Here is a 10149-nt window from a genome sequence, read left to right on the forward strand (position 1 = left end):
TCATACTAAAATCAGTGTCACTAGGACAGAACAAAAGTATTACGATTGTTGGGCAGCACAAGTAGACTTAGAGACATATAGTCAAAACTGGGAAGATATAGCCTGATCAACTATATTATCTGAGGGTTGACTAGCATGTGCCTAAGTATGGTTGTGAGGTTGGAACAAGTCTAAAAACTTACCCACAATACCACAATGAGAACAATAGAACATAAACCTAAAATACTATAGGGGTATTTTGTGTTACTATAAACTACTTATGTGCTAGATTCTTATATCCCTCTTCTCGCGTAGATAACATGGGTGGATTCCATATCCCCGGAGACCCGTACTATCCCAACCACGACAATGCACGATAGCTTGGAGAAGAGCCAGAAGATGATCACCCAATCCCTTTGGATGATCACGAAGCTGAAGGCTTTTCTGATGGTTCTGACTCAGAACCAGAAGTCAACAACCTACCCCCAGCTGCTCAAGACCCAAACCTGAACCCTCGTCCAACATTTCAAGGACCCACGCCTCTGTGGGCCACAAACTTGAATACATGGAGCCAAGGGCAGGATCAGCCCATGCCATTCAATGGAGACTGAAGCTTTTATGAACTGAGCGAAGGAGGCTCAACAGACAGAGTCTTGCCAATCCTGGTCCGCAGAGTGGCCCGAAATGAGATTCAAGGCCGGACAGCCCTCCATCAAATCACGGAAGTTGTCCCCAATACGAGAATGCATACCCTCCGCACCATTCGTCTGGAAGATGCTCGTGACAGACCTAGAGTAGACCATGAGACCCTGCATCAAGAGCTAGCTGAAACTCGAGCTGAAGTCATAGAGCTCCGAGTACGCCAAAGGGTGTACGAAAGGCACCTCATTGATATGGAGCGTCGGCTGGCTGAACTAAGGGTTCACCCAAGGGATAACCGTCACCAGTAGGAGATATTCTACCTTTCTTTCCTTGGTGGAAAGAATAGTCTTCCTATCTATGCTCTAAGTACCACTTTTCTAAGTAACTAACTTTGTACTATAAGTACTTTCTAGTTAGGCCAGTATGTCGTCAAAACTTTTGCTACTTCGGATATGATGTAAGACCTACTCCAAGGTCATTTTTCCCAAATATATTACATCTTAAATAAAAATGATATTGTCAGTCGGCTAAATTCTGTGCCAATCCCTATTCAGATACTTTCGTTTTGCTATCGTTAGAATCCTATCTAAACCCTCACTTCGTCGAATTAATGAGCTATGGTGAATTAGCTCAAGGATTCCTTCTAATTCTTGCCGAATGTTCGATAGCAATCGTCTTATAACCATTCTATGAACTCACTTCTACTCTTTACTAGGACTGCATCATAGGGATGTAGGTCAAACCCTCGAGAACTTACTCCTACTCTTTACATGAATGGTCGAAATACTCCTAAGTTCAACCATAATCACTCACGAACTCATTTTCTTTTCCATAACAGAATCATGTCGTCACCCAGAAATAACCAGCCGAGCAACGAAACCACTATCCTTCATATCAACGCCGCTACTTTCCAAGCCGCGGTATCAACTGCCGTGGCAGGTGTCCTTGCAAACCTCAGCACTAACAACACAAGCGAGGCTGACAAGGGGGTTGACGATTCTGATCGTTGTATCAATCCGGAAAACCATCAAATGATAACAGTCACAGACTTGCAAAGCCGTAAAACCGAGAAAAGAAAACGAAATCACCAAGCCCGAAAGGAGTGCAAGCGATCCCAAAGACTTGCCATGCAACAACAACAAGTGGCAACCCCTGCCATCCCAGTACCGATCAGACCATACGAGGGAAAGCTTCCAAAGTGTGCCAAGTGTAGCTTTCATCATAATAGGGCTTGCCATGAAATGCAATGCTGCAATTGCCACAAAATAGGGCACCATGCTCGTAGCTGTGGAGCACCGGCACGACCCATCACTCAAGCCCCTAACATCGGAGTCAGCCAGGCTTACTATGGTGCCGGTGAAATCGAACAGGTTAAGAGGAATTGTTCGAAAAGGAGGAGCAGCGAAAGCGACTGTGTCTACATAACTCTAACCCGACACATCATTTCCACCACTGATGCGGGTGCTAGCCAGATGTGTCATTTAGGTGGTGAGATAGGAAATCGCAAGAAGGATTGTCCAATAACGAAGAACTCTGGCGCAGATGGGAAGATACTAAGGATCACAGCCGCAGGAGAAGCTACTCCGGACCCACATTCAAATATTACGGCGTTTCGTTTTATTAGACTTATAAATTGTTAAAACCTAGTGCAAATCGAGTCTTATCTTTTTGGCGAGACCCCGTCAGTCAAGGGACTCTCGTGCTGCGTATACTTGCTTTTTGTGGTATACCCTGTTCGTAGCAGTAGTCTTATAGATAAACCTAAAGTACTTAAACTCTGTAGAAGTTGCACTGTGATGTTTTGTAACACCTTTATGATCCAGTCTAACGCCTTTTATTCCGAGTAGTCCGGCCTTATCGTTTAACTTGAGTAAATGCGATTCTCACAATGCCTGTTTCATGTGTAAATTCTTTTCTCCGAAATCGCCTTTCTAGTTAAGCCGTCATTCCAGAACTCCGAGGTACTCATGCAGAGAGTACCTTATGTCTCGTATCCTTCCCGAAGACACTTCAGCAAAACTCCCCGGAGTACCACTCGTACAGTACATCAAGTTCAACCTGAAGACCCATACGATTGATCTATCACTGGAGAAGGTATACGCAAGGGTGGTATATAATCAAGGTTCTAAAGGCTTAGAATTGATGATTCCGCTTTAACTTCTTTTCCTTGTTTGGATGTGAGCTTAAGGAAGAATCATTTATTCGACTACCTTTTCAGTCTTAATTATATACGACTTGTATACACGAAGCGGTGATTGATGAACCAAATATAACTTCTGATATGAACTTTAGGACGGAGACTGCCCAAGACTACGAGTGATCCTACCGCCATGCGAAGAAACTTAGAATCCAATCAGATGCTTTTCACACCAATCGAGGCAATAGATTTACCTAGTACAGAAAACTCCCAGGATTACCACCGCAATGTCAAGTCGAGTTCAGAATCGACATAGTTCCAGGGGCTACCCTAGTAGCCAAATCGCCCTATCGCCTAAAACCTGTAGAGATGCAAGGACTGTCCTGTAAACTTAACAAACTGCTTAGCAAGGGCTTTAAAAGACCAAGCTTCTCACCCTGGGGAGCTCCAGTCTTGTTCGTCAAGAAGACACCCTTCCGAACTCGTTACAGACGCAACGGGTTTGTAGTAGTACCATTCAGATTGACTAATGCGCCCGAAGTATTCATGAAATTAATGAATAGGGTATTCCATCCTTACTTGGATCAGTAGTCATCGTCTTCTTAGATGACACACTTATCTACTCTCATAGTAAGGAAGAGCATAGTAAGCATCTACGTCAGGATCATATAAGATGTATCTAGGTCTTAAAAAGCTATACTGGTGGCCTATCATAAATGCAGAGATGCTACCTTCGTGAGTAAATGCCTTACTTGCGCCAAGGTCGAGGTCGAATACCAAAAACCCTCAGGACTACTACAACAGCCGGAGATACCAGAATGGAAGTGAGAGCGGATCACTATGGATTTCATAACCAAGTTGCCCAATACAACGGGTGGACTTGATACCATATGGGTCATCATCGACAGATTGACCAAGTCCACCCACTTCCTGCCTATCAAGGAAACAGAAAAGATGGAGAAACTTACAAGAGCTTACATTAGGGAGATTGTACGACTGCACGGTGTTCCCATATCCATTATCTCGGACAGAGATGGTAGATTCACTTCGAGGTTCTGGCAGTCGCCACAAAGTTCCCTAGGAACTAGGCTGGACATGAGTACAGCCTACCATCCACAAACCGACGGACAAAGTGAGAGGACTATCTAAACCTTGGAAGATATGTTGCGAGCCTGTGTGATCGACTTTGGGAAAGCATGGGATACTCATTTACCCCTTGTCGAATTTTCCTACAACAACAATTATCACACGAGCTTAAAGGCTGCTCCATTCGAGGCCCTCTATGGCCGAAAGTGCAGATCCCCTCTGTGCTGGGCTGAGGTGGGTGATACCCAGTTAGCTAAAGGACGAGTTCCTGACAGCACTCTCACGGGTCCAAAGATCATTCGGGAAACGACAGAGAAGATTGTTCAGATACGTGAACGATTGAAAGCCTCTAGAGACCGACAGAAAAGCTACACAGATAAACGAAGGAAACCGTTGGAATTCCAGGTGAGCGACCGAGTTCTATTGAAAGTCTCACCCTGGAAGGGCTTGATACGCTTCGGAAAGCGTGGAAAGCTAAATCCAAGGTACATAGGGCCTTTCGAGATTCTTGCCAGAATCGGGCCTGTAGCTTACAAACTTAACTTACCTCGTGAACTCAGTAACGTACATTCTACTTTCCACGTCTCGAACTTGAAAAAGTGTCTGCCCGACGAGACTCTTGTAATCCCACTCGACGAGATCGAGATCAACGAGAGCCTCAACTTCGTGGAAGAACATGTAGAGATCATGGACCGAGAGGTCAAGCAAACAAAGCAAAGCCGTATCCCGATAGTGAAGGTTCACTGGAACGCCAAGCGAGGACCTGAATTCACTTTGCAGCGAGAAGATCAGATGAAACTAAAATATTCTCATCTTTTTGCTTAGTTATTTGTAACTACTTATTTGCTTAAACTCTAATTTCAGGACGAAATTTCTTCTAACAGGGGAATGATGTGACAACCCAAAATTTCTATCTCGATCAATGGATCAATTTAATCAAAGATAGACTCATTTCGCTAGCTTTTAGCATTGTTTGGGGTCTATTTGAGTGTTCTAAATCCAGTACAATTATGGTAGGAACCTAGAAATGGGATAACACGATGCATATCAAGCAAAATCGGGCCAAACACTCCAACACATGGAGTGTGCGGCCGCACACTTGAGTGTACGGCCATACACAGGTGTGTGCGGCCGCACACCCATCCCAACCACACACTCCCACCAATATATTCAACACTTAGTCATTTTGAACACTTTTTCCACTTCTTCAAAGCTAGAACTCGTTTTCTCTCAAGTATCATCCAAAGTTTCACTTCAATCTTCAAACAAGTGAGTGATTCATCCTTTGAATAGCTAATATATGACCTTAACTAGCCTTTTCCCTTGATTTGATCCATGAAAACACCTATTTGGTGTTGGATCACCAAGAACACCAAGAACACACACTACTTTTGGGGCTTCTAACTACACTTTTAAGCCTCTAAATCGGGTATACACTTGCAGTAGCTTGTTATAAGCTAAAGACCCATGAATTTACACATGAAAAACGCCATTTCATATGATCTTCAAGCGTGTATGGCCGCACACACCATGTGTACGGCCGCACACACCAAGTATAGCTGCACATACTCTTTTTAGGTCCAAAAATGGCAATGAACTCCATATAAGGCTAAAGCATGAAGTAAGAAACCTTCCTAGATGAGTCCTAAAGCCTTAAAATACATTTTGGTACATTCCATAGGGAGAGTGCGGCCGCACACACACCCTGGCCGCACACCCTGGCCGCACACACACAAATAGTGTGTAATTTGACCATACACTCCCTTGCATAGCCATATACCCCTTATATACAATCATATATGGTTGTAACACTTCAAAATAAGTGTTTACTAGTCCCTAAGGTGGTTCAAATTCAATAATTAGTTGTTATAAGCACTAATTGTATTCATATATGTATCATTATATGTTAAATAGGATCCGCATGTGTGTTCAAGTCTTCACTTGACACTTAGCATCCTATACCATCCGTTCATCCAAACCACTCACTACAGGTGAGTTCATACCCTTAATCAATCCTTTTAAATGATTTTAAATGCTTTCATGGGGGGGGGAATACATGTAGAAAACAGAAAGTTATAGAATCAATCGCATGTGATTTATAACGGTGTTTTCAAGCAACTGATTTTCACATACTTCAAAATGTGTTAAATGCAATGGTTTTCAGTTATTTTATACTTGGTTATCAAATAAACTACTTTTGAATCGTTTTATAAACCGACATCAAGTCATTATTATTTATTGTTCAAAACTCTTAAATGTATTATAAAACCTCTTTCAACTTATTGATAAAAACCATATCTATACACTTATGTTTCATGTATATATGTATTGATATGAGGGCTTTCATTCTTTCTTTAGTTCCAACACTCTTGAGTAGCAAGGGTGTATAAACCTACTTGGACATTCAATGTACATTCTAGTAAACTTTTATAGGTATAGTTTAGGAGATACAAATTACCATTCCTAGTACAAGGAATTTCACAAGAATCAGTTCATTCATGAGTCTATACAAATATACTAAATACTATATGAAGAGATACTATTACTTGTTATACAGAGAGAAATACTAAATACGATATGAAGAGATACTATTACTTGTTATACAGAGATAAATACTATATATTATACAGAGAGAGATACTATATATACTATACGGGACTCACCATCCTACACCTGGCTGCTAGCTATAGCGGGACCTGTTCATCGACGAATGTTCTCGGTTGTACTGTTCAGCGAGTTTCCACGCCGTGATTATCCTAAGGCAAAAGGATACGATTTCAATGGTTATATAATTTTCCCTATTACTTTTATTTTGTGACACATTCACATAAACGATGAGGTAGACTATATTTTTATAATAATAGTTGTACATGGGAAAAACCTTCATTGATATAGAAATGCAAACCTTCAAAGCATTTGGTCCTTGGTAGAAGACTACCTTTTATACTAGTAGGAAATATGGGATTTTCTAGGGTTTTCACACTTATACTAAATGTTTCATTAAACATTTGCAAGTCTTTCATAACAGCTTTACAAATCAATGACACTAAAATACTTATGAATTCACCAGCTTTATGCTGATCTACGCTTTCATAATAACTTGTATTCTCAGGTCACCAGTAAACAGGTACGATGACCAGGTTTTGAGAAGACGGAGCACAGACAAGACTCGTCTTTTATTTTGATTACATATTTTGGTGTCTTATTACTATGAAAGAACATTCATGTATTAAAACTTTACTTTTAGTGCAATGGATGATGTTGTTGGTTGTTTACTACTTTGCACTGTTATGATACTTTACATGACGTCCTCCACACCTGAACGTTTCCGCCGTTCTTGGTTTTGGGGTGTGACAGCTGGGCTGAGGTGTGTGACACGTAGCTAGCTAAAGGGCAAGTTCTTGATAGCACTCTCACCGGCCCGGAAATCATTCGAGAAACCACTGGAAAAGATCGTACAAATCCGAGAACGGTTGAAAGCCTCAAGAGATAGAGAAAAGAGCTACGCAGATAAGAGACGAAAACCTTTGGAATTCCAGGTTGGTGACCGCGTTCTATTGAAGGTCTCTCCCTCAAAAGGCATGATTCGCTTCAGAAAGCATGGAAAACTAAATCCAATATACATTGGGCCATTTGAGATCCTCGCTAGAATCGGTCCCATAGCATACAAACTCCTTTTACCTCAAGAACTTAACAACGTACATCCTGTCTTCCACGTGTCAAATCTAAAGAAGTGTCTATCCGACGAGACTCTTGTGATCCCACTCGATGAAATCAAGATAAACGAGAGTCTTAAATTTGTTGAAGAACCAGTAGAAATCATGGGTAGGGAAGTCAAGCGAACGAAACAAAGTCGCATACCAATAGTGAAGGTTCGCTGGAACGCCAAGCGGGGACCTGAATTCACTTGGGAGCGAGAAGACCACATGCAACAAAAGTACCCGCTTCTTTTCCCTAGTCAATGATGTTCTCATTGTAGAAATAATTTCGGGACGAAATTCACTCTAACGGGGGGATAATGTAACAACCCGTCATTCTCAATTCAATAAAAGTCAAAAACTACATTTCGATCCTTATGTCTATATATATATAAATATATATATATATATATATATATATATATATATATATATATATATATATATATATCCTCTATTATCTCACAGGCATAATTATAAGCTAAAATCTAAATATAGCTTGAGTCTTAAGTGAACTATAATATTATAACATTAACATAAGTGTATAGTCTAAGGTTTAAATCATAAAATTTACCTCAAATGGACTTCACGGTCTAAGAATCAACTCCAAAAGGAGTTCACGGTCCAATTATAAAAGAAACATGTAGTTCACGATCCAAATAAACACATCTAAGAGGAGTTCACGGTTTGGAGTAAGGATCATTAGAGTTCACGGCCAAGAGATGACCGTGAACACCTCTTAATGGGCCGAAAACCCCATTAGAAGTCCATTAGTGGACCGTAAACACCAAGGCCCAATGCCACTTGAACCGTAAACACCCCTATATATATGTTCACCCGTAAATCAATTCATTTCTCCACTTTTCAACCGTGAACCACTCCAAAATTGCTCTCAACTACCTTCCATGAACTCTCCCAATATTTAAAGATTTTACCCAAATTGCTCTCAACTACCATCCGTGAACTCTCCCAAATTGCTCTCAACTACCATCAAGAACATTCAAGCCCACCTTCAATTCTTCGTATGATCTTCAATTGCTCTCAAGTACCCGTTGCATAATTAATTTATTATTTAACCTTCATTTAAATTAATATTCTTATTAATTTATATACGACGTCGAATACAAATATTTTAGGATAATGTTATTTTGCACGTACGCTAGCCCGATGATCGTCTCTACCGCTTCGCTATCCCAGAGTCGAACACGCAACAGAGGTGAGTTCATACCCCTACATTTTCAACATTTTTAATATTTTAGGGAGGGAATACAAGTAAAACACAAGGACTTTTGAGTTTATTCAATAAATTTTAAATAGTCTTAAAACCTTTGCAATTGTTTTCAAACCGAGTATTCGCTACATTTCCTAAAAGCATTTCATATATTTTTAACCCTTTTGTAATATGTCGAGCATAAGGGTAAATTGCTTTTAAACAAATAGATTGAAAATTTTTACATTACAATACATAACATTACAGTTAAAGTATAATCAGTATAGTTCACTACTAGAAAAACACCCTTTTACGACACGCAATGCGTGTTGTAAAACGCTCAGACGACACGCAAATGCGTGTCAAGGAAGGCCCTGTCATAACGAGAGACGACACATTTTTGCGCGTCGTCTATTTACGACGCGCATCTACGACGCGTATTTATGACACACATTTACGACGCCCAGTTATGACACGCAATGCGTATCATGGAAGGCCCTGTCATAAAGGAAGACGACACGCATTTGCGTGTCATAAGCTTACGACGCATATGTTTACGACACGCAATGCGTATCAAGGAAACCCCTGTCGTAAAGGAAGACGACACAATTTTTTGCGTATCATAATTTTAAATGTTTTTAAAATTATATATTTTAATAGATTTACTAATTTTCAAATTAAATAACACACTAAAAGTCTCATAATACAAAATAAAATACCATAAACAATAAAGATAATTCATTGCACTAATATGTCAAATACAAATAATCATTCCACTAGTAAGTAAATGTAACACATTGCTAATATTGCATAATATTTGTTATAGAAAACAAAACATGTACAACATTAAAAGAAACCCATGACTAAATTCTCCTTTGACAATTTCCTTTCTAAGAGAATAACCTGAATGCAGAAACTTTGAGAGGCTGCAGGGCGTGGAATGAGGTTGGTAGAGCTGTCAGATGCTGCACAGGGCAAATCGGTAACTTAACATGCAATACAATACAAGATGATATGATAGAGAAAAGAGAAAAGTGAATACCCACCTGGAAGTTTGCACCTTCAAAAACCGGATCAAGGGTACTAAGGTCAAGCAGCCAATCAATGAATAACTTCCAATACGGTCTGGGGTTGAATGATGTTTTCTTCTCCTCAGCATGTTTTTGAATGAATCTCACAGTCATTGATAACACATGTTGCAAAAAATGTCAAATAATCACAAGTCTTGATTGTAATTTGCGATTCTAAACTTTTACAGAAGAGATAGCTTGCTTACTCCATGGAAAAGCATACTTGTCTTGAATGTCTACATCTGGCATAAGGACAATGTTAATAAAAGAAGATAACATTATGTACCACAAGTACCCTCAAGTAATCAATCTCTTACAATGTTACTA

This window comes from Lactuca virosa, chromosome 4, assembly GCF_052849685.1.
Source record: "Lactuca virosa cultivar CGN04683 chromosome 4, Lactuca_virosa_CGN04683_v6, whole genome shotgun sequence".
Lineage (NCBI taxonomy): Eukaryota > Viridiplantae > Streptophyta > Magnoliopsida > Asterales > Asteraceae > Lactuca > Lactuca virosa.